The sequence below is a fragment of the Pelophylax lessonae genome, assembly GCF_965119305.1.
Source record: "Pelophylax lessonae genome assembly, chromosome: 3".
Taxonomy (NCBI): domain Eukaryota; kingdom Metazoa; phylum Chordata; class Amphibia; order Anura; family Ranidae; genus Pelophylax; species Pelophylax lessonae.
In genome coordinates this window covers 304,792,603-304,818,733 of record NC_138770.1, presented here as the reverse complement: position 1 = coordinate 304,818,733, position 26,131 = coordinate 304,792,603, and the positions used below count along the sequence as shown (strand labels likewise).

General features: G+C 40.2%; 1 protein-coding gene across 3 annotated transcripts in view; it reads right to left on the bottom strand.

Moving 5' to 3' along the window:
- PCYT1A (phosphate cytidylyltransferase 1A, choline) overlaps positions 1-26,131 on the bottom strand; it is a 101,506-nt gene that overhangs the window by 57,202 nt on the left and 18,173 nt on the right. The window contains exon 2 of one of the 3 annotated variants that reach the window (XM_082252422.1): positions 23,364-23,408. The exons of 1 other annotated variant lie outside the window; for it this stretch is intronic. The gene's annotated coding sequence lies outside the window, so the exon portion shown is untranslated. Of the gene's footprint in view, positions 1-11,551; positions 11,574-23,363; positions 23,409-26,131 lie in introns of those variants that run through there. One more of the 3 variants, XM_082252423.1, reaches the window with a different exon arrangement.

Sequence of the window (26,131 nt, the reverse complement as noted above, 5' to 3'; positions counted from 1 at the left end):
TTGCATGCAATAAAAAACAGAGATTGGAAATATAACATGGTCAGACCATGCACCAATTATTTTACAGTATTCACTCTCTGAAACTTTGGCCTTGGGGAGTCGGTTCTGGAGATTGAATGAGAGCCTCTTACAGACACCGGAAATCCTCAGGGATGTAACAGAGGAATTCAAATTTTATTTTCAAACAAATGAGACATCGGGAGGAGATCCGGGTATTCTGTGGGAGGCTCATAAAACTGTAATAAGGGGAGTGTTGATTAAGCACGGGTCGAGGATAAAAAGGGAGAGGGAGAAACAAATGGTAACATTATTAGCATCCTTACATGAGTTTGAGAATAATCACAAAAGGAATCCTATGACCAACACGGAGACAGAAATGAATAAGGTGCGAAAACAAATCACAGACCTGTTAGGCTATAAAGCATCCTTGCAGCCTTGCAGAGGAGCCGTAAAATAGGGTACGAATCAGGAAATAAGTGTGGGAAACTGCTAGCCAAAGCAGTAAAGGACATGAAATTGGCTACATATATACCTCAAATTTTAACATCTAAGGGTAGCAAAACATTGCCTAGACAGATTACACAGACTTTTGGAGACTATTACTCCTCCTTATATAATTTAACAGATCAATCACCATCTATAACACAGATGGAGGAATATATAGCCTCAGTTCAAATGCCTAAATTATCAGAGGAAATTTGCGGGGAACTGGATTCACCAATAGAATCGATAGAAATACAACAAGCTTTGAATATGATGAAGACTGAAAGGGCGCCGGGGGCGGATAGCTTTACCCTTCAGTATTACAAGGTTTTTTTCCCGATCTTAGGACCATATTTGTTAAAATTATTTAACGATGTTGAGCGAAGACCAGTTTTCTGCAAAGATACGTTGAGAGCACACGGTGTTACCTAAAGAGGATAAAGATTTAACGTTATGCGGAAGCTACAGACCTATATCACTTCTTAACACTTATTTAAAACTATTTACTAAAATAATAGCATCCCGATTAACCCAACACTTACAATTTTTGATCCATTTAGACCAAGTGGGTTTCATAAATAATAGAGAGGCGAGAGATAATACTACAAAAGTATTGAATTTATTATTCGAAGCAGACAGATCCCAAACTCCATGTGTTTTTTTAGGCACCGACGCAGAGAAAGCATTTGACCGTTTTAATTGGGAATTTATGTTATCAACCCTTAAATATATTGGCTTGGGTAGTACCATGATACAAAGGATTTCATCTATATATTCTGATCCATCAGCACAGGTAAAAGTGAATGGGATTTTATCAGACCCCTTCAGTATCAAAAATGGGACGAGACAGGGATGTCCTTTATCCCCTATTCTTTTTGTACTCTCCTTGGAACCATTTTTATGCAGAATAAGACAAAATCCAGACATCCAAGGCATTTTGATGGGGAAAGAACAGCATAAAATTTCCGTGTATGCAGATGATTTATTATTTACAATAATAAACCCGTCAATATCGTTACCAAATCTTATTAGAGAATTTGAACAATATGGTGCCATATCCAACTTAAAGATAAACTTTAATAAGTCAGAGGCTATGGGTATAAGATTATCTAGTAGCTCTTTACAGATGCTAAAGCAGAACTTTAAATTTAAATGGACTGATAAAGCGGTAAAATGTCTGGGGACGTATATACCGGTCAACTCTGCTTTAATATATGAACTAACTTTTAGGCCCCTTCTGATTTCAACTCGCCTTAAATTGGAAAAATGGAATACAGGCCTACATTCTTGGCTAGGTAGGTGTAATCTTATTAAGATGTCTATACTACCTAGATTTTTATATCTTTTTCAGACACTACCCATTAAGATCCCAATTTGCTATTTTAAACAAGTTCACTCAATATTTATAAAATTTATCTGGGCGAATAAGAAGCCTCGGATATCAGGACAGTTACTTACTCTACCAAAAATATATCGAGGAGCAGCAATCCCAGATATCCGTAAATATTACTATGCTTCACACGTTAGGAGGCAAATTGATTGGTGCCGACATGGTGAAACAAAGTTATGGGTGAAAATGGAACAGACAAATACATTGATTCCCTTGGAAAGGGGATTATGGTGTTAATTTACCGGCAGAATTAAAAACACACCAATTGACTGGGACGACTCTAAAAATATGTTCACAAATCTACTTTCAGAATGAAATTACTACTTATGATTCACCATTGTATCCTACAATAGGGAACCCACGATTTAACATGGGCCTAGAAGCGCAACCTTTTAGAAGCCTCGGTAAATCAGGATGTTACCAAGCTTCTCATTATTTGAGAGAGAATATGTGGCCCGCTCTGGAGACATTAATGGATGTAGGAGGTACGTTTAGACTCCCTTTCTGGAATGCACTCCAACTTTATCACTTCTTAAGATCAATCCCTAACCCACAGAAGTATAGATGTCAATTAACGACATTTGAAGAATATTGTTCAGACTCAGGAAATATAGCTCAGGCATTAGCTAAAATGTATAATTTGATAAATTTACCTAGGGTAGAATATCAATTGCCTTATTTTGATAAATGGGAAAGGGAGTTATCTTGTGCCTTTTCCACGGAGCAGAGACAACAAATAATTAGTCTTGTTTTTAAATCGTCTACATGCACTAAATTTCAAGAATTAAACTTTAAAATTTTGACAAGGTGGTATTATACACCATATAAATTACATAAAATAGCGACAAATAATTCTGATAGATGTTGGCGATGCTCGGTGGAAGAGGGCACATTAATACATATTTTTTGGTCTTGCCCTAAATTATCAAATTACTGGAAAGGAGTCAGAGAGATAATGCAAAAGTTTTCAGAGGTGGAGATACCAGAAGACCCGGCCTTTTTCCTTTTACAATTGAGTGGGATTCCAGGGAAGAGATATAGAAGATCCTTATTATGCCATATGGCAAATGCAGCTAGATCTTGTATCCCTCTCAATTGGAAGAAACAAGGGCCTCCAACAATAGAATGTTGGATACGTAAAGTAGAGGAAATAAATAAAATGGAAGATCTGGAAAATATACAGATACATGGGGCGCCTGGAACTTGTTTATGGTATCGAACCATGGGATAGATGAGTTGGAAGAAGATATGACAGACCCTTGAGTCAAAAGGAAAAAAAAAAAAAAAAAAAAAGATAACCCAAAGGGTAAGGGAGGAGATATTTACCTAACTTTTCCCTACCCCATTTTTTTTCTCTCTTTCATTACCCCTTTTCCCCTTCCCCCTTAATTAATCTTTGTTTTTTTTTTTTTTTTGGTTTGATTTGGGCTATACAGAAACTGAGAGGACTGGGTGAGAAGAGTAAATTTGAAACTAGCTGTGTAATGAACAGATAGATGTACGAATATGTTTGAATATGACATGTTTTGTTAATTGGATTTTTTGGATTATACTGTCTCAGCCAGAAACCTTAATAAAAACTATATTTGGGAAAAAAAAAAAAAGAGTGTGTTTTGTTCCTAATTGCTGTCTAGTACCCATTTTGATTTGATTTCACTTTGCTTTCCTGGTGATACCTGGCAAAAGGAACAGATTAGGGGAATCTTTCCCATGGCGACATATACAGTACAGCAATTAAAATATGATAATCTTTTTGACCCTTTTCCTCTCCACTCAAAACAAAACCACACAGTTTATATTGAATTGTAGAGTTTTTATAGATTGACCAATCCGATCAGATGTTGAAATAAGATTGATAAGGGCAATATTTGAATCAATATTTTAAACCTGCCCAGCTCACAAAAGGTGTCAACACTATGGCACAATGACCTGATGGCGTGTTCAGCATTGGTGAGAGGCTTTTAGAGCAGGGAATTCCCTTATCTGCAAATGAAGGAATGTATAGCTTCCACACATCTTTTGTAAACCAATACCAGAATTGTGGGTGCCGCTCAGGATCTGACAGGCCCTCCTCTAACCAACCCTCGGGAGTGCAGGCTAAGAAGTTCTTCCTGGCTCCAAATGTCAATACTGGGGAGCGAAACGCATTGGAGGTGTGGACTAGTAGGAGCCCAGCCTAAGGTGGTTACACTTTCACATACACAAGGTTTGCAGTGATGTGTGGCGCACAGGATTTTTTTTCTTTCCCCCGTGTTGTTCTCTTTAAACATATTTAAACCATGATCCAAGTATGCAAACCCTTGAAAGTTTGGTCTATTTGGCAGTTCCAATTATTTACTTTAAACTTATATAAAAAGATTCCTGCGCTCAAGTTAATCAAATGTATCCCTATAGTTCCTCAGTTCCTCAATAGTGTTCAATAACTTATCATAAAAACAAAAAATCCTTAATCAATAGTGGCAGTGAATAAATAGTGGCTTAAAAAAGCAATATGATAATGATAATAAATGTACAATGTCACCAATAAAAATATTTGTGCAAATAGCAAGCAAAATACTAATGATAATATATGTACAACATCACCAATAAAAATATATGTGCAAATAGCAAACAATATCATATGACAATATATATATTTGTAAATATACTGGTAGTGTCCAATAAATTCTGTGATATAAAGTGCCAATAAACAGTCCACTATATGTGCTCAAGCCACCAGATGTATGGCTGTGCTCCCAAAAACCGAGTGAGTGACCAGGGTGTCACAGCTTTTTCCTGCTTGTGCACCCCCTTGTGATTGGGCGCTCCCCCTGAGGAAGACACGTGGTCCCTTGTGTCGTCACGCGTAGGGGAGGGGCAAGGACGGACGGAGCGCATCACTGAACTTGGTTGTGAGACTGTCGGGCTGTCAGCGATATCCACTGCAGGGGATAAGGGCGCAGCTGCGGCGTCTCCCGCTATACCACAACGGCATTGCAAAGAGGATTATCATCTAAGGGGCTATCTAAAGGTGCATGGATGATCCGTTAAATGTGAGTGTATCACCGTTTTTTTAATGGAATAAAGAAGGCTTTAAACGATATAAGCACTATTGTGAGCTTTTCTATTTCATGTATACGGATCACTGTGAGGCTAAATGGCTTATCTAAGGGGATAAGAATACCGGGATCTGCCAGATATTTAGCACTCATATAATCACATCCAATAAGAGATTGCTAAAGAGGAGATTGGCTAATCTATGGGAATAGATCACCTGGAGTCGCCAAGCATTCAACTTTTGAGCGCATTTATTTTGTACACAAGGTGAGCGCCCAATCACAAGGGGGTGCACAAGTAGGAAAAAGCTCTGACACCCTGGTCACTCACTCGGTTTTTGGGAGCACAGCCACACATCTGGTGGCTTGAGCACATATAGTGGACTGTTTATTGGCACTTTATATCACAGAATTTATTGGACACTACCAGTATATTTATATATATATATATATTGTCATATGATATTGTTTGCTATTTGCACATATATTTTTATTGGTGATGTTGTACATATATTATCATTAGTATTTTGCTTGCTATTTGCACAAATATTTTTATTGGTGACATTGTACATTTATTATCATATTGTTTTATAAGCCACTATTTATTCACTGCCACTATTGATTAAGGATTTTTTGTTTTTATGATAAGTTATTGAACACTATTGAGGAACTATAGGGATACATTTGATTAACTTGAGCACAGAGATTTATCTGATTTAAAATAGGATTTAGTATTTAATATTTTATTCACACATCACATCACCAATATATTTTCTTTTAATAGATTTTTATTTTGCGCAACACTATTTTACATTTAATAGTCCAATTTTTTACTTGTTTGCTTTTTCTCTACTTTTACATATTTAAAATATAGAATTTCACAACTTATAGAACAGTTCTAAATGAGCTTTGTGCTGAAGTTTCTCGGCATGTTTTACTCTGATCAAAAGGCAAATAATTATTCCTGTGACCACGTGTGTGTAACCAGCAAAATTATTCTGTTTTTAGTTTTAGATTGTTTAGATTAGAGTGAAGGAGGCTTAGAACACCGGTCACATTTTTACTTCTATCTGGGGCTTGGTCAGCGATTTCCTCTCAGTGTCACATTGACCATGATTTCCTTAGACAGGAAGTGATGAAACCGCTATAAAAAAAAGGGACACAAAACAAAATAAAGTGGACAGGACATTCTCTTTATTGTGCATCTCTAGCCAAAAGTTTTTTCATTGTATGTTTGAAGGGTTAAAAACCCGTTTTACTGCTCTCTGCTGCCTAAATAAGCAAAGTACCCCTTGGTGGCCAAAATGCCCATTTCATTTTTAGATCTGATTACATTCTGGAAATGTTATTTTCGCTCACTTTCTGTCCTAATCACAATAATGTAACTGCTACAGGAAGTGAGGGAACAACTCCTTAATAAGGCCTCAGATAGCAAAACCTGACAGGTTGTAACGCTTCCTCACTATATCCACAATTCCTGTTCATTTGTCCTATAGGAGACGATCTAAAGCTAAATGGCAGACCGTGGTGTGCGTTCCCAACATCACAGCAGCCTGCTTCATCCCCCGCCCTCTGCCTACCTGGTGTTGAAAGGTACAGGCACTCCACTGGGGAGACCTGATGCAAGGGGGCACTCCGCTGGGGACACCTGATGCAAGGGGGCACTCCGCTGGGGACACCATTTGATGGGGATACCTAATGTAAGGAGGCACTCTGTTAGGAACACCCGTTGCAAGCAGCACTTTGATGGGAATACCTGATGCAGGGGTGTACTCAGTTAGGTAAACATGGTACTAAGGAACTAGGCTTTCAGACAGACAGTGCAGGTTACTACCCTCTTATGCAGTAACTAGTGTCCTAACAACAAATTACATCATATGCGTTCCCAGCATCATAGCAGCCTGCTCCATCCCCCACCCTCTGCATTCCTGGTACTGAAAAGTACGGGGTCACCCAGTTGGGGACACCTGATGTAAGGTGGCACTCTTATCGACACCTGTTGCAAGGGGGAATTTGATGAGGAATCCTTAAGTAAAAGGGCATTATGATGGGGGACACCTGATGTAAAAAGGCACTCTGTTGGGGGGGGGGGGGGCAGCTGATGCAAGAGGAAATTTGATGTGGGCACCTGATGTAAGGGGGCACCCTGTTATGAACACCTAGTGCAAGGGGCACTTTGATTGGGACACTTGGTACTATGGAACACTTTGACGACGACACCAGACAGAAGGGAGGTTAGGACATTGAAAACTGGCAATGGATACTACAGAAATGCATTGTAAATTGTATATTACTTATTTTTCTTGACTGACATACCATGACTAAAAATATACTAGGACTTGAGTCATGACAAAAACATGAGATCTGCACCCCCTCCAAAAGAAAATGTTACTGACTGAACCTCCTTGAATTTTAATTCAATACTCCTGATCTAAAGGGTTTTTAAAATCATGGTTTTCGTAACCTTCTCACTAAAACCTGGAATATGTATTATTATTATTACAGGATTTATATAGCGCCAACAGTTTGCGCAGCGCTTAACAAAATGAAGGCAGACATTTCAGTTACAATACAATTTGGAACAAGAGGAATCAGAGGGCCCTGCTCGTAGATTGCTATTTAAGGATACCAATCTACATAAATACCACTGTTTGAAACAGAACCTACATGGGTGTATGCCAGTGCAATATCTACCTATTTTTAAGATAGTGACTTGGAGAGTATTAAAAAGATACACTAATTACCAGAAATTACCAAAAGTATTGGGACACCTGCCTTTACACACACCTGAACTTTAATGGCATCCCAGTCTTAGTTCATAGGGTTCAATATTGAGTTGGCCCACCCTTTGCAGCTATAACAGCTACAACTCTTCTGGAAAGGCTGTCCACCAGGTTTAGGAGTGCGTCTATGGGAATGTTTGACTATTCTTCCAGAAGCGCATTTGTGAGGTCAGGCACTGATATGGACGACAAGGCCTGGCTCGCAGTGTCCTCTCTAATTCATCCCAAAGGTGTTCCATCGGGTTGAGGTCAGGACTCCGTGCAGGCCAGTCAAGATCCTCCAACACAAACTCGATCATCCTGGTCTTTAAAGGCCTTACTTTGCCCACTGGTGCGCAGTCATGTTGGAACAGGAAGGGGCCATACACTAACCGTTCCCACAAAGTTGGGAGCGTGAAATTGACCATTCTTTGTGCACTGGTCCAAATCATTTGGTGTGGGGTTGTTTTTAAAGGGTTGGGCTTGGCCAGTGAAAAGAACTTTTAAGGTGTCAGCATACAATACATTTTGTACAATTTTATGCTCCCAACTTTGTGGGAAAAGTTTGGGGATGCCCCTTTCCTGTTTCAACATGACTACGCACCAGTGCTAAGCTAAATAAAATATGTGAAATCAAGTCCATCAACACCTGTGCATTTCAATTAAAGCTGAGCCAAAAGAACAGAGAGTGTTCATCTGTGACTCGAGTGGTATGAACACAGCGAGGTGGGCAGTGTGCTCTCTTATGAGATCTCATATTTCCAGCAACACTTGGCATTAGAAATCAGAATAACTAGAAGCTGCTAAAGGCCACTTATTCTAACATCGTCAGCATACATTCACTAGATTTCAGTTATCGCTATATACTTTGTAAACATCCTCTGTACAATTGGCAGAATAACTCCCCCCACTGATATCACAGTTTTGCCAATTTGTCTGAACTAAAACACACTATTTAAAAACAAGGAATGCCGAAGCTCTGTCTAATGCACTACAGAAACAGCTGGTAAAGGACATTGTGGGCATTTCCAGAAGCACCTTACCTGCTAAAAGAAAATCCTCCATCTTAGTAGAGATCTAAGACATGGCTAAGCAAATGATCCCAAAATCTCATATCCAACTTCAAAAAACATTAGGAACCAACAACAATGTGAATTTGACCCGGTGTTTTAACTTGTCACCCCACACCCTCATTGGACAGCTAAACAGTGCCAACAGCAGCAGCCAAATATACTGCCATGAAGCCTCGGCACCCACATCTACAGTTATCTTCTCCAACAGCTATATTTGGCATCATTAGCGGTATAGTAATAAGTGATTCGAGCAGCTGGTCAAAGCATTTACCATAAAATTCCCCCTACACACCTGCCAGTGTTCTGTCAAAAAGAGCCAGCTCATCAAAATCTCCAATCATGTCACTTCTGGCGACTCTCCAGCATCAGTAATTGGAGATTTGTACGAGTTGGCTGTTTTGACAAAACACCGGCAGCGTATGCACTATGGTACACAATGAGTTGGCTGTTTTGACAGAACACCGAGTAAGGAGGAAAAAAGTTGTCGCCGCCTTGGAGGTGGTCAGGTTTTTGGGTTACTAGTGGGCGGGCTAACAATCTCCACTCATTATATCTGATCTTTGCTGACAGTATTATGACAGGAAATGTACCAGGGGATTGGAGGAAAGCTAACGTGATACCGATATTCAAAAAAAGGGGCAGAGGCATGTCCCGGGAAATTATAGGCTGGTCAGTCTGACATCGATCGTATGTAAACTTCTGGAGGGGATGATAAGGGACTATATTGTAGAATTTGCTAAAGACAACAACATCATCAGCAGTAATCAGCATGGGTTTACAAATGGGCGTTCTTGTCAAACCAATTTCTTAACATTCTACGAGGAGTTGAGCTGTGAGCTAGATAGGGGGAGACCAGTGGATGTGGTGTACCTGGATTTAAGGAGTTTGATACAGTTCCCCACAAGCGCTTAATTTATTAAATAAGGTCTGCAGGCATCGACCACAATGTTTGCTCTTGGATACGGAACTGGCTAAAAGGGGTGTGTCCAAGGGGTGGTAATAAATAGCGCATACTCAGACTGGTCTGAGGTGATAAGCGGGGTCCCCCAAGGTTCAATCCTGGGACCAACCTTGTTCAATTTATTCATAAACAGCATTGAGGTCGGGATCAGTAGTTCTACATCAGTTTTTTTGCAGATGACACAAAATTGGCCAGGGCAATAACTGCACAGCATTAGGCAGATATCCTACAGAATGACCTGGACAAAATAACAGAGTGGGCAACGACATGGCAAATGAGGTTGAATGTGGAGAAGTGTAAGGTTTTGCACTTGGGGACTAAACATAAAATCACAATACACTTTAGGGGGGGAACCTTTGGGGGAATCAAAAATGGAGAAAGATCTGGGAGTCTTGGTTGAGGATAGACTAAGCAATAGCATGCAATGTCAAGCAGCAGCTGCCAAAGCCGGCAGAATATTGGCATGCATAAAGAAAGGGATGTATTCCAGAGATAAGACTATAATCCTTCCACTTTATAAAACTCTGGTCCGACCACATCTGGAGTATTCTGTCCAGTTCTGGTCACCAGTCCTCAGGGGGGATGTGTTGGAGCTGGAGAGAGTCCAGAGAAGGGCAACTAAACTAATTAGGGGATCCGTGGGAGGGATTCCCCAATCACTGACTGACGACAGGTTGCAGGAAAATCTATGGCCTGCCTAAAGCCTGGCAGTTTTTTTTTCCGATCCAACGTTAGTACAGCAATCTTCCCTGCTGAGCTGTTGTGTCTTGACAGGTGGACACGCCCCCCCATGTTTCTGAATGAATGTTTCTGGTTCCTTGTAACATTATCTGAGCTCCTGAACCCCTTGTTTCCCCACTCACTTGCATTTGTTTTAATAAAAAAAAAAAAAATCAGTGCAATTAAGTTGCAGTCATGTGCATTGCTCTATACATAGTCCACCTCGGGAGCTAACAAGAGAGAATTGTAATGTTCCTACATACAGCGAGACAACAAAGAACAAACACAGCCACCTTCAAACAGAAAATAAGATCACAGCAGTAAAAAAGAATTTGGAAACTTTAAAGAGGCTGACAGCAATAGATGGTACTTGCGTGAGTTAGGCTGGGTTTGCATATATGCGAATTGAATGCGTTTTAAACCGCATCCAATTCGCATAATAAGATGTAAATGTGACCGGCTCTCAATGGAGCTGATACACACATGTGCGGGGGTGGCCGTGGTGCGATTTTGAAAAGGGTCCTGTGCGTTTTTGGGTCTGGTTTAGGTGCGAATTCAGGGAAAAATTTGCACCTGAACCGGTGAACAGAAACACACCGGACTCCGGACTGTAAACCGCAGCTGTAGATATGTAAACTCAGCCTTAAGAATACACATACTTGTATTATTATTCTTTTTTTTTTTTTTAACAGATTTTAGTGACACTTTAAATCTGCAAGGTGGAACATTAAAAAAAAAAAAAAAAATGGACACACGAGGACACTTGCATTTCTAAAAATTCTAATAGGCCTTTTTGAGTATTAAGAACTTCTGGGAAAAAAAAAAAAAAATAGGTTGGGACACCATGCTGGAAAGCACACATTCATTACAACAGTGAAAACCTGTCGGATACACCTGGCTACTACAACAGTTACTGTGTGTACAATATTACAAAGTAAATCTTTAACAAACATTTCACACATTAGAAAAATATTGCTGGATCCTTGCTAGTACAGTACAACCTTTTCATAAAGTACTTCAACATGACAGTTTCTTGCAGTTAAATGAGTTCTATTGCCAAAATGTATACTTCCATTTACAGGTAAAGCAAACCCAAGAGCAAAAATGCAATATAGTGCAACTTACACAGTCCTTCCATGTGGTGGCTGCGCTGGTTTTCAGAACACTTTTAATAAATACAGAAAAAAAAAAACTGATCTTGCCAAAAATTTAGTGTGTCCTTCCTGTGAGTTGCACCAGGCAATACCTTCCTTCCTTCCTAGTTATCCTGGGTAAACCTAGCAATTGCCTTGCCCCCATGCAATAGAGATGGAGATATAGATATGTTTGTAGTCCATATCAGGAGAACAGACTAAGGTGACAACACTGGCTGTCTCCATACATACAGTAGAGTGACATCCCACCCAAAGAAAGGAAAGATGTTATTTACTATACTATTATTATTCACAGCGCTTCACTTTTTCCACATTTTGTTATGTTGCAGCCTTATTCCAAAATATATTCAATTCAATATTTTTCTCATATTTCTACAAACAATACCCAATAATGACAAACGTGAAGGAAGTTTGATTGAAATCCTTGCAAATTTATTAAAAATAAAAAACAAAAAAAATCCCATGTACATAAAGTATTCACAGTCTTTGCTCAATACTTTGTTGAAGCACCTTTAGGATTTTTTTTTTTTTTTTAAACCAAAAATATGTAGCAGAATACAAATTGGCCTAAAATGTTATTTTTAGGAATGTTGTATAGCAGAAAGTGAGAAATTATTTTTTTCAGAAATGTTGCTCTTTATTTGTTTATAGCGCAAAAAATAAAAAAAATTGCACAGGTGATCAAATACCACTATAAGAAAGCTCTATTTGTGGGGGGGGGGGGGGACGTCAATTTTATTTGGGTACAGCATCGCACGACTGTGCAATTGTCCGTTAAAATAAAGCAGTGCCGAATCGCAAAATATGGCCTGGCAATTTAGCGGGCAAATCTGATCCAGAAGTGGTTAAGGGTGTACACACTTGCGCAACCATATAATTTTAGTTTCTTATTTTTACTTCCCTCCACCTAAAAGATTTCAGTTTGTTGTTCAACTGAGTTATAAAGTTTATAGGTCACATTAGAAAGGCGGAAAAAGTCCTGAAATTATTTATCTTTGTCTATTTTTTTGCATCACAGAAACCTGACATTTTAACAGGGGTGTGAAGACTTTTTATATCCACTGTTAGCAGAAACATATGGCAGAAGGTTTCGTCGAGTCAGCCGGTTTTTTCCCCTCAAATATACATGTTTTTGTTTGTTGACTTTTTTGTCCAAGTATAGGTTTGTCCCAAGCATGTTTGAAGCCACTTACTGTTGAGTGACTCAGTACCTCTGGTGAAAGTTTATTCCAAGCATCAAATATTGTTTTGGTAAAATAATACTTTCTAAGATTAGTTTTGAACTTTACTACTGTTAGTATGAACTCAATGTCCCCATGTTCTTGATCTTGGCTTCATATTGAAAAATCCGGCTCTCTGAAACCTTACTCATCCCCTTGATGTATTTAAAAGTTTCAGTCATGTCTCCCCTTTCCCTTCTTTCCTCCAGACTGTACATATAAAGTTCCAGAAATCTCTCCTGAAATGTTTTATCCCCCCAGACCTGTCACAGTTTTTGTTAACTGTCTCTGGACTTTAGAGGTCACACCAAAGATCAACAGAGAGGAATCAGGACTTCCTCCCTCCTTCTGGTGACCACTCTAGTGATACCTAAAGATCTATATAGGATAATCAGGACCTCCTCCCTCCTTCTGGTGACCACTCTAGTGATACCTAAAGATCTATATAGGATAATCAGGACCTCCTCCCTCCTTCTGGTGACCGCTCTAGTGATACCTAAAGATCAATATAGGATAATCAGGATCTCCTCCCTCCTTCTGGTGACCACTCTAGTGATACCTAAAGATCTATATAGGATAATCAGGACCTCCTCCTTCCTTCTGGTGACCGCTCTAGTGATAACTAAAGATCTATATAGGATAATCAGGATCTCCTCCCTATTTCTGGTGACCGCTCTAGTGATAACTAAAGATCTATATAGGATAATCAGGATCTCCTCCCTATTTCTGGTGACCACTCTAGTGATAACTAAAGATCTATATAGGATAATCAGGACCTCCTCCCTCCTTCTGGTGACCGCTCTAGTGATAACTAAAGATCTATATAGGATAATCAGGACCTCCTCCCTCCTTCTGGTGACCGCTCTAGTGATACCTAAAGATCAATATAGGATAATCAGGGCCTCCTCCTTCCTTCTGGTGACCACTCTAGTGATACCTAAAGATCTATATAGGATAATCAGGACCTCCTCCTTCCTTCTGGTGACCACTCTAGTGATACCTAAAGATCAATATAGGATAATCAGGGCCTCCTCCTTCCTTCTGGTGACCACTCTAGTGATAACTAAAGATCTATATAGGATAATCAGGATCTCCTCCCTATTTCTGGTGACCGCTCTAGTGATAACTAAAGATCGATATAGGATAATCAGGACCTCCTCCCTCCTTCTGGTGACCACTCTAGTGATACCTAAAGATCTATATAGGATAATCAGGACCTCCTCCCTCCTTCTGGTGACCGCTCTAGTGATACCTAAAGATCTATATAGGATAATCAGGACCTCCTCCCTCCTTCTGGTGACCGCTCTAGTGATACCTAAAGATCAATATAGGATAATCAGGGCCTCCTCCTTCCTTCTGGTGACCACTCTAGTGATACCTAAAGATCTATATAGGATAATCAGGACCTCCTCCTTCCTTCTGGTGACCACTCTAGTGATACCTAAAGATCTATATAGGATAATCAGGACCTCCTCCCTCCTTCTGGTGACCGCTCTATTGATAACTTAAGATCTATATAGGATAATCAGGACCTCCTCCTTCCTTCTGGTGACCGCTCTAGTGATAACTAAAGATCTATATAGGATAATCAGGACCTCCTCCCTCCTTCTAGTGACCGCTCTAGTGATACCTAAAGATCGATATAGGATAATCAGGACCTCCTCCCTCCTTCTGGTGACCACTCTAGTGATACCTAAAGATCTATATAGGATAATCAGGACCTCCTCCCTCCTTCTGGTGACCGCTCTATTGATAACTTAAGATCTATATAGGATAATCAGGACCTCCTCCTTCCTTCTGGTGACCGCTCTAGTGATAACTAAAGATCTATATAGGATAATCAGGACCTCCTCCCTCCTTCTAGTGACCGCTCTAGTGATACCTAAAGATCTATATAGGATAATCAGGATCTCCTCCCTCCTTCTGGTGACCGCTCTAGTGATAGCTAAAGATCTATATAGGATAATCAGGACCTCTTCCTTCCTTCTGGTGACCGCTCTAGTGATAACTAAAGATCTATATAGGATAATCAGGACCTCCTCCCTCCTTCTGGTGACCGCTCTAGTGATACCCAAAGATCTATATAGGATAATCAGGACCTCCTCCCTCCTTCTGGTGACCGCTCTAGTGATACCTAAAGATCTATATAGGATAATCAGGACCTCCTCCCTCCTTCTGGTGACCACTCTAGTGATACCTAAAGATCTATATAGGATAATCAGGACCTCCTCCCTCCTTCTGGTGACCACTCTAGTGATAACTAAAGATCTATATAGGATAATCAGGATCTTCTCCCTCCTTCTGGTGACCACTCTAGTGATAACTAAAGATCTATATAGGATAATCAGGACCTCCTCCTTCCTTCTGGTGACCACTCTAGTGATACCTAAAGATCTATATAGGATAATCAGGACCTCCTCCCTCCTTCTGGTGACCGCTCTAGTGATAACTAAAGATCTATATAGGATAATCAGGACCTCCTCCCTCCTTCTGGTGACCACTCTAGTGATACCTAAAGATCTATATAGGACAATCAGGACCTCCTCCCTCCTTCTGGTGACCGCTCTAGTGATAACTAAAGATCTATATAGGATAATCAGGACCTCTTCCTTCCTTCTGGTGACCACTCTAGTGATAACTAAAGATCTATATAGGATAATCAGGACCTCCTCCCTCCTTCTGGTGACCACTCTAGTGATACCTAAAGATCTATATAGGATAATCAGGACCTCCTCCCTCCTTCTGGTGACCACTCTAGTGATAACTAAAGATCTATATAGGATAATCAGGATCTCCTCCCTCCTTCTGGTGACCACTCTGATACCTAAAGATCTATATAGGATAATCAGGACCTCCTCCCTCCTTCTGGTGACCGCTCTAGTGATACCTAAAGATCTATATAGGATAATCAGGATCTCCTCCCTCCTTCTGGTGACCACTCTAGTGATAACTAAAGATCTATATAGGATAATCAGGACCTCCTCCCTCCTTCTGGTGACCACTCTAGTGATAACTAAAGATCAATATAGGATAATCAGGATCTCCTCCCTATTTCTGGTGACTTTTCTCACTGTCTGGGAACCTTCACAAACTAGGTTTACAAACTTCAAGATCACTCAGATTAATAGTAGGCTACAAATATTTGAAATACAACGTGGAAATGAATATGCGACCATAGATATGCGTAAATGTATGCTGAATATAACAATTGTGACCCTAATTAACAACCAACCAACACCCATCTCATTGAAAAACAATCACATTGTACAGAAACGCAGTTAAAATAATGACCCCTTGGTTTTTTACAATTGTTTTCAAGCCAGCTCTGCTGGTCAAACACATTCAAATTACGTTTATTCACAAACAATAGTATCTATGACTGGTAATTATTTTCTGATTGTTTATGGTTTTGTCGATTAACAGTATAATAGTATTTCTTCCTGTTTAATAACCAATCTGTAGGGTTTCTTATTTAGAAAAAAAGAAAAGAATAAAGTCATTCTTGTATGGTTGTAAGTATGATCAGTTAAACTAAAATCTTTGCAGAATAGAAAGCGTTTTAGTGTATAGCAGTTCACAGAATTATTGGCAAGGCTGTAAAACTGTGGGTGACCATTTCCATGTTTGTGTGGGCAGAATAGGAATCTATACGAGATAGAATAGGTATCGGTCATAACTTTGCTTCTGAAAAAAATATATGTCAGATCTAAACAAAATTAAAAGCGGATACTATAAAGGGCCAGTTCACACCAGAACACAGTGCGTAAACCCTCGTTCCATTCTTGTGATCTGCAGTGCAGATGTAATGACACCTTACATGCAGGTCACAAATGCAGTGCGTTTGCCTGCACTGGATCGTCTGGTATAGTAGTACTAAGTGTTACAGTTGTGGTGCATTTTTTAAAGTAGTGCATGCACTACTTTTGGTGAGGTCTGGTGTGAATTCAACCTGTACAAAGGAATGGGCTGAAATCGCACTGCACCCAGATCGCATGTGAATTGCGATTCATAATGTAAGCCGGCACTAAAGGAGCACCTGAAATAGATATAAAACAGAAAAGTGCAGATTCACACCAGACTGCAGTGGGCTGCAACACACAACGGGGTTAATTTACTAAAACTGGAGATTGCAAAATCTGGTACAACTCTGCATAGAAACCAATCAGCTTCCAGGTTTTTTCGTCAAAGCTTAAGGGCTCTTTCACACGGGCGTTCCTTTTTTTTTTGCCCAATCAGGTCCTTTTTTTTTTTTTTGTAACGGACACGGATGACACTTGTGTCATCCGGTCCGTATGTCAGTTTTTCATCCCATCCGTTTGCGGATGAAAAACTGACATAATGCATGTCTATGTAAATACGGATGTCTGCGGATGACACCACTGACATCCGTTTTTGCTTCAGTTCCGTTTTTTGAAAGGAAGAAAAAATAGGGTTCTCCTCCGTTCAAAAAAACTGAACTGAACTGACAAACGGATGTCAGAGGATGATCATACGATGACATCCGTATTTACATAGAGATACATTATGTCCGTTTTTCATCCGCAAACGGATGGGATGAAAAACGGACATACGGAACGCCCGTGTGAAAGAGCCCTAACTGCACGAGCTGAAGTTAGAAGCTGATTGGCTACCATGCACAGCTGCACCAGATTTTGCACTCCAGTTTTAGTAAATCAACCCCATTGTCTTGTGCTGAGACACACTTTGTTTAGCAGTCCATTCAAAATGAATGGGCTGCAATGCATGTAAAAATGGGAAGAGTCTGCATGTTTTCATACATATAGGGTACCATGCATTGTGCTGTGGTGTGTTGCAGGACATGTGCATTTTGGAGATGCACTGGGATTAGGGTTGCCACCTCATCCCTTTAAACCAGGACACACATTAATTACACAGGTTCTGAGGCTGATTAAGGTGGTAATTAAACTCACTTGGTACCTTATGTGCATTATATCAGCCTCAGAACCTGTATAATTCATATGTGTCCTGGTTTAAAAGGATGAGGTGGCAACCTTAACTGGGATACCATTCACAGTGAATGCCACTGGAGCACACCAATGTGTGTTATTGAAAAGCAATCAGTGTAAATGGGCTATATTGCTTCTTTTAGTTTTCCTAGCTTTAGGCAGACTAAGGAATTGTTAAATCCCTCTGTTTTTTTGCCATCTGTGTCTCATTTCCTGTCTCAGAGATAAGAAAATAAAAGAAGTGAGGGGCAATCTCCTTAAAGTGAGGGAAAACACCAGCTGCCACTATATGTGAAAGATTACAATTTTTATTCTGGTGACAAACAGTAAAATTTCAGATTTCCATAACTTTCTATCAGGTCAACAGTGATTACCAGCACAAATAAACAGGGTAAACGTCCCCAACTGGGACAAAGACAGCAATAAAAACAACAGTGGTAATAAAAAATTTCACGCTCAATCCAAAAATATTAAAAGCTTTGGCTTAAGATAAACTTTACAGTTGAACTCCAGGGAAAGGAAAAATTTCCCAAATGCACCAGACATGTACTATATTCTTACCGAACGCTAGGTGCACTTTTTGTATTTCCTCCAGACCTGTGCAGTAATCCAGTGTTAAACTGTGCTTCTGTGTGGGAGTTCCCTGTAATAAAGACCAGTCTTTGCTGCTCTCTCTCCTTGTGCAGAGTGACCGGTCTTGTACCTGCCCCACCTGTAGTTATCTGCAGGCAGCCTGTAGTGGGTGGAGCTTGATGGGCTACTCCCAAAGCTTTACTCCTGAACAACGATGTCACCACTAATGTTGCAACAACAGTAACAACTGGGTTTGAAAAGGCATTTGGTACACACAGAGTGGATTTATATTTGTTGCGGCTATTGAACAATATATTTACAGTGTTTATAAATGTAATTTTTAAAAAAAATAACAAACAGGTTATACTTACCTGCTCTGTGCAATGGTTTTGCACAGAGCAACCCTAATCCTATTCTGGGGTTACCCGCCAGTGCTCTTGGCTCCTCCCCCTGCCACTTGCTATAGGAGCACTTGTACACGCTCGATTCCGAGTCTCAACACACACAGTGCGGCTTGGCCCCCAAGTAAGGAGAGAGAGAGAGCTAAGCCTTTTTTTTTTTCCTTACCCTAATGCAGAGAAGGCATTTAGGTAAGAAACCTACCTTTAAAACCACTCTCACTTTATTTTTGTGCCTGGAGTTCAGCATTACCCATCCCAAGGGTAACAAAGGCAAGGATCCATTCCCCCACTCTCTACTTACTCTTGCATGTGATGTGTCACAGGACTGAGGTTGCTCAGTGTACTGGGAGGAATGGGGAGGGTGTTCTCTACTCTCCCTTAATATGCTGTACATTTAGGAGCAGCTTTCATATCTGAAAACAATTTTCATTTTAGGTTTATAAAGAGATTGTATAATGTTATTTAATCGCTTGCCGACTGCGCACAGTATATTTACTGCGGCAGTCAGCCCCGGCCAGGCAGAGTGACGTAGGTCTACGGCGCTAGCCTGTCACCGGGTTTTGAGCCAATAGCGGGCGAGCGTGCGCCCGCCGAGGCGCGCGCCCGCCTCGGCTCGTTCACAGAGGAGTCCGGGCATCTGACCGGCGGACCCGATGTCCGCCGGTCACACTACGATCGTCGGTAGAGCGGGAGAAAGGCGGGCGGCTTATGTAAACAAGCCACCTGTCATTCTCCCCTGTGTAAAAATGGAGATCAGACGGTTCTACTATGTAGAACCGTTGATCTCTGTTTTTACAATAGGAGACATGTCCCTGCACAGTTAGAAGTACGCCCCTAGGAGACACTTAACCCCTCCCTCTCCAATACAGTTAACCCCTTCCCTGCCAGTGTCATTTTTTACAGTAACAGTGCATATGTATAGCACTGATTACTGCAGTAATGTCACTGGTACCCCCAAAAGTGTCAAAAATGTCAGTCAAGGGTCCGATCTGTCCGCCGCAATGTCGCAAAAAAAAATGCAGATTGCCGCCATTACTCGTTAAAAAAAAAAACAACCCCAAAAATGACAAAAATCTTTCCCTTTGTTAGTAAACGCGATAACTTTTGCGCAAACCAATCAAAATAAGCTTTTTGCGATTTTTTTTACCAAACATATGTAGCATAAAACAAATTGGCCGAAAATGTTAAAAAATTTTGATTTTTAGTGGAAAAAAGTGAAAAAAAAAAAAGTGAAAAATATTGTTATTTTTGCAAAATTTACGCTCTTTTTTTGTTTATAGAGCATGATCAAAAAAATCGCACAGGTGATCAAATACCACCAAAAGAAAGCTCTGTTTGTGGGGAAAAAAGGACGTGAAATTTGTTTAGGTACAGCGTCGCATGACCGCGCAATTGTCCGTTAAAGTCACGCAGTAAAAAAAAAAAAAAAAAAAAAAAAAAAAAAAAAAAAAAATCGCAAAAAACCCCCTGGTCAGGAAGGGGGTAAAATCTTCCGGGGCTTAAGTGGGTAAAGGCTGTTGCGCAGTGTTTGACAATATTAAACATGAGATTCGTATCAACATTAATGTGATTGTAAAGTCCCTTTTTTTTTGTTAAAAATAACAAACATGTCACACTTACCTGCTCTGTGCAGTGGTTTCACAGAGCAGCCTAGATCCTCCTCTCCTCGGGTCCCTGGCTGGAGCTCCCGGCCCCCCCCCCTCCCATTAAATGCCCCCACAGCAAGCAGCTTGCTAAGGGGTTACCTGAGCCAAGGCGCAGCTCCCTGTGTCCACTCAGATACAGAACCGCAGCCCCCCCCTCTCTCTTCTCATTGGCTTACAAAATTTGATTGACCGCAGCGGGAGCCAATAGTGCTGCACTGCCATCTCAGCCAATAAGGAGGGCAAGTCCCGGAAAGCTGAGACACTCCTGCAACAATCGCTGGATAGAGATGGGCTCAGCTAAGTATTATGGGGGCTGAGGGGGGCTGCTACACACAGAAGGTTTTTTTATCTTAATGCATTAAGATAAAAAAAAACCTTCTGACTTTACAACCACTTTAAGGCCTCATGCACACCGGATGTTTTTTTTTTTCCTGCCTCTAAACTCCCCTGCATGTTAGTCTATGTGTCCATGCACTCATAGGCTTTAAGCAGCAGGAGAGTTTAGAGGCAGGAAAAAAAATACTACCACACTCCCAGGGCATCTAGGAGCAGCAGAGTTTGGGCAGAAAAAAAACGCTTGTAGCTCAGAAAGGCGCGTTTATTGCTTGAGCGTGATTCCTTTTAATGGCCAAAATAAATTAAATTATTGTTGTGTTTGAATGCAGTCATTTTTACACATACGCATGCTGGATCAAATTGGATCATGCTTTGCTGGTTTTCTTTTTACTTTCTCAGGATCAACTGTGGGTATAAGATTGTGTATACGGGATTATATGATTTTTGTTTTTCCCTTTTATTGGTTGAACTGCATGGAGTTGTGTCTTTTTTCAACCTAATTATGTAACTAAGTATGCTGCAACTATGGCAATTAGGAGAGGATGAGGATTAGCATATATGCACATTTATCAGCATTTATGTAAGGTTTACAGAACATTTTACTCAGGATCTGTCAATATTCTGAGTGTAAAAATCAGTAAATATTATGTCCGTGTGCAGCTAACCTAATATGGCTGTTACTATAGTCAAGGAGTGGTGACATGTAAGGCATCTAGCATACAAGAAACATATTCACACTTGTCTCTTGGCACAGAGAACACAAGTATGGGGCCACATACCTGTGTGAACATGCTTCTTGTATATGTGCAATATGGCCACGATCAATAAACTAGAGATGTAGCGTAGCATGTCACTACTCCTTGCTTCTTGTAATAAGGGCCTCATTGGGCACAAGTGGAAAACAAGTCTGCAGCTGAGCCACTTGCATCATGTGAGAACTTGCCTAAACAGAGATACTATATAGTACTAAACCACAGATACTCCGAGTTAGAAGATCAACTGTAAGATCATAGAATTACCAAATGATCTGATAGGTTTGACAAAGACATTCTGAAGAAAAATGATGAACTAAAATAAGATAGCAGTTTCCCCTGAAGATCTCCTCAATATACAGCACATTCAAGCAAAATACAGAAATATCTAAAAGTCATATTTGCAGCTTCTGCTAATTTTTTGTTTTAGAAGCATATTTATACAATGGTGTAATAAAACACTTTTTCATGCTACATAAATCAGCCTGAATGTACATTTAAAGGCTCTTTAATCCTAATATGTAAATTGTAACAGACAAACTGATTTAGTGGTTAGCATTTTGGCCTTACAGCACTGGGGTCCTGGCTAGGATACTATTTGCATGAGCTTCCTCCCACACGCCAAATAAATGTTTGTATGTTACATAGTTAGTGAGGTTGGAAAAAAAAAAAAAAAAAAAACGACATCAGTCCATCCAGTTCAACCCATGATGAGTGTTTGCTACGTTATTGCTAATGTTAATTTTATTCTGTCTAAATTGGCCATTGTATGAGAAAGGGACCTTCGATTGTAAAGCTCCTTGAGGGCAGGAACTGATGTAAGTGTACAATATGTAAAAGCACTGTGTATATTGTCTGTGCTATTTAAATGCTCGTAACATATAAATACAAGTCATTTTCTAGTCATTTGTACCCTACAATTGTCACTTTTAGCTCTGGTTGGCTTTCTTTGCTGAAAATGTATGGCATAATATCTCTAGCTCCCACCCAATCAGAGCATGGACAAAAATGACAAGGCTTATTCTCACTAATGTTCTTTTATGCTTTTTGCATGTATCAATCAAAGTGGAGTTCCACCCAAAATTTGAAGTTCTGCTTTAAAGTACTCCGCACCCTCTTACATGCCACATTTGGCATAGCATTTTTTTGGGGGGGCCCAGCTCCCACTTCCACTTGGGCCACATAGGCGACTCGAGCGGCAGTTCTCCTCTCCTTCTCCCTCACTGCAAACTTTTGGGACAAGTCACAGGTCTCAGAAGATTGCCGGCCAATGAGGAGGCACAGGGCAACTTGTGCGTGCACAACCAGCTGTGAAGCCGCAAGCTGTCACAGCCGGGATGCTGGCAAGAGGGAGAGGCGAGGGAGAGATCTGAAGGTTCGGGCGGGCGCATTGCTGGATCGTGGACAGGTGAGTGTTTATTGAAAGTCAGCAGCTACACTTTTTGTAGCTGCTGACTTTCAATAAACACAAAGACGACTGGAGCTCCGCTTTAAAACAAATTAACCCTACCAACAATTTCTGAAACAAGGGCCTGTTTACATTCATGCTGAATCTGCTTTATGCCCTCATTACCTGTTCCAGTATGGCTACAATACTAAAACACAAATGTAGCAAATGAATAAAAAAAAAAAAAATATGCTGGTTTTAATATGAGAAAACTGGTTAGAAGCAACATAATGCGGTGGAAACTGTTAACAGAGCACACCTACACAGAAATGTGCATGCGAACGGTGTATTAAACAAAGCGTATAACAGCTCATTAAGAGATCAGATGGTGGTAAAGTTCCAAACAGGTAACAGTAAACCTAAGAACAAAGTAAATGCTACAGTTGTAACACAACACATAATAGTGGTTGACATTTATGTGGGAAAAAAGTTCTGCAACTAACCTATGCGTGTTTGGGCATCTACACAGCACGCTCCTCAGTGACTGCCTGCAACAAAAGAATAGTACGAGTATAAAAAGTGAAAACGAATTAAAACTAAAGACAACAGTGATAAAGATTTCCATATAGCAGAAAGTATGTTCTCCTGGCTTTAAAAGTAATACAGTAAACCCCCCTCCATTATGGGGTTACGTTCCGGACCCAGCCGCGAAAAGTGAAATTCCGCGAAATAGGAAAACCCTATTAAAATGCATTGTAGGCATGTTTATTTTACTGTCACTGTACGTGTAAAAGCATTTTAAGGTCTTTAAACACACTTTTAAAAACAATAGAAACTCATTTAAACACATAAAAGATACTAAGAGACAGAGCAAGAGCTATGGAAAACACAAAAATATTTCATTTTTAATGATTTATATAGTAAAATAACATTACAAAAAAAAACGCGAATTACCGGGACCGCAAAAACTGAACCGCAATGGAGCGGGGGATTACTGTGTCCAACTAGACATTCAGACTGGGCCCTGTGTGAGCTCAGATGACGGGTCATTGTAAATTGTAGATGTCAAATATACCATCATTAGAGGTTTCCAATCAGATGCTGGGTAGAGGCACATTGAGGTCCTTTTAAATGATAGCAAAACTGTCAAAAAGATTCCTTCTTTGTGTCCTGACAACTACTTTTCTGGTTGGCATTACAAAGTGAGATTTCTATTGAGAAGAGCAGGACATGGAGATTTTCCAGGTTAAGATAAAATAACTCATTACATAGAATATAGAAAAAAAAGCTTTTTATACATAACTGTTCAATGTGTAAAAATAATGATACCGAATGAATACGTGTAAAGTAACTGAGTCATCCTTCTACCTGGCTATTAGGTGAGCTTTTTATGGCCTAACAATCTCCTTAGAAGTTTCAAAAAGCGTACAAGGCGAACAAGAAAATCCAGAAACCCTTGTGACATATCACTCGGTTACAAAAGAAAATACCTGTCCAAGGAGTCGGACGTATACTGCACACTTGTCACAAGTCAGTAAAGCTGAACCTAGTCAATTATTGCAGACAAGACTAGTAGAGATCAATGCTATTACCCTAATCAATGTTACCCCCCGGCGGTCTGCACATCATTTACCAAAGGGCTGCAGGTTGGGGACCGGGGTTAGACCCACTGTCAGATTTGTATTTGTGATCTTTGCCCACCTTGGGGAGATTTTCTTCCCTACCCTGTGGTACGGGGGTCACAGAAGGTGGCATAGTAGCTTTTTCAGACGAGGACAGATTAAAACCTGTCAGATTTTTACAAAAAAAAAAAAAAAAGAAGGCGGCGCAATTTCACCATTTACTAGGGTTACGTTGATATTGAGTATTTGTATGAGTACTCGTGCATGTGCTCCGATACCTGAAACCAATATCTTTGTGGTTTTTTTGTGTGCGATTTAAGCCCATACAAAATGAATAGGCTCAAAATCGCACTGCAAAGAATCTCATGCAATTTAAACAGGAATGGGGTGCAAATCGCATGCGGTTTCCAACACCACTCCTGTGCGAACCCAGGCTCATCATAATGACTTTAGCCTGGGTTCACACAGAAGCAATGCAGGATATTGCATGTGATTCAGAAAGGTATCAGCGAGTACTTGACCAAAAGTATTGGTACTCGTACTGGTACAGTAAAAAGTTATTGGTGCAACAATACCGTTTACCCAAGTCAGTGCGTAGCAGATGAACAGTCTATTGTTGTGTAGTGGAACCTTTCAAAACATTATATCAAATATGAGATCACTAGCATACAGGCTTGTATGTATACACAATATAAAACCTATAAACAAAAAAAACAATTAGGGCTCTTTCACATGGGTGGAATCCGCCAGCGGATCTGCCTGCTCAGTGGGGCATCTGTCTGCTGATCCCAGCACAGCAGACAAATGACAGGTCCATGTCCACTCTGCTTAAGCAGATCAGATACAGACACAGCCCGCTTTCCTCTATGGGCGGTCGAATAAAAAAAAAAAAAAAAAAAAAAAAAAAAAAAAAAAAAAAAGGGACCCCCTGTCCGTTTTCACCCGACTGGCATCCAATTCACCAGACAGACAGAGAACAAATCCCCCATCGGTCTGCTTTTGGTGGATAGGATCGGATATCGGCGAGTGTAAATGGACACATGTTCATTTACAACTGCTGCTCCATAGAGAGCAATGGATGGTCCAATCGAGTCTGCCTAAAAAACTGACAGCTGGACCCGATCGGTCCACCCGTGTCTTATATTTCAAATTGTATCATACTTCAAAGCAAAGGGTTATAAATATCAATGCATTTCCTCTGTACACCCACTAATTTAAACCATTTAAAATTGCCCAGCCGTTTTATTAGGAAAATGCTATTGTATTGTATATGGTTTTAAATGTGTGGGTGTACAGAGGGTCTATAAATATCAATTTGAACCTTTGTTTTTGGTTTCTGTCCATTAAAGATTTGCATTTTTCTATAAATTTAAAGTATAGTTGCTATTTTATGATTATAGGTTCTATGAGGTCGTATCAAAAAAGTTTAGAGAAAGTTTACAAGAAAGGACTTTATTTATCTACGTTTACACACTATCACCTTCAAAATAGTCCCCTTGCAAAGCAATACAATGTTCCTAACGTTCCTTCCAATTCCGGAGTGCGTCCTGGAAGTCTTCTTTTCCAAGTGTGTGAAGCACCTTCTGCTATTCATGCTGGATCTCCGCAATGATGTCCAAAATGGCGACTTTTGAGCTGGATCTTCAATT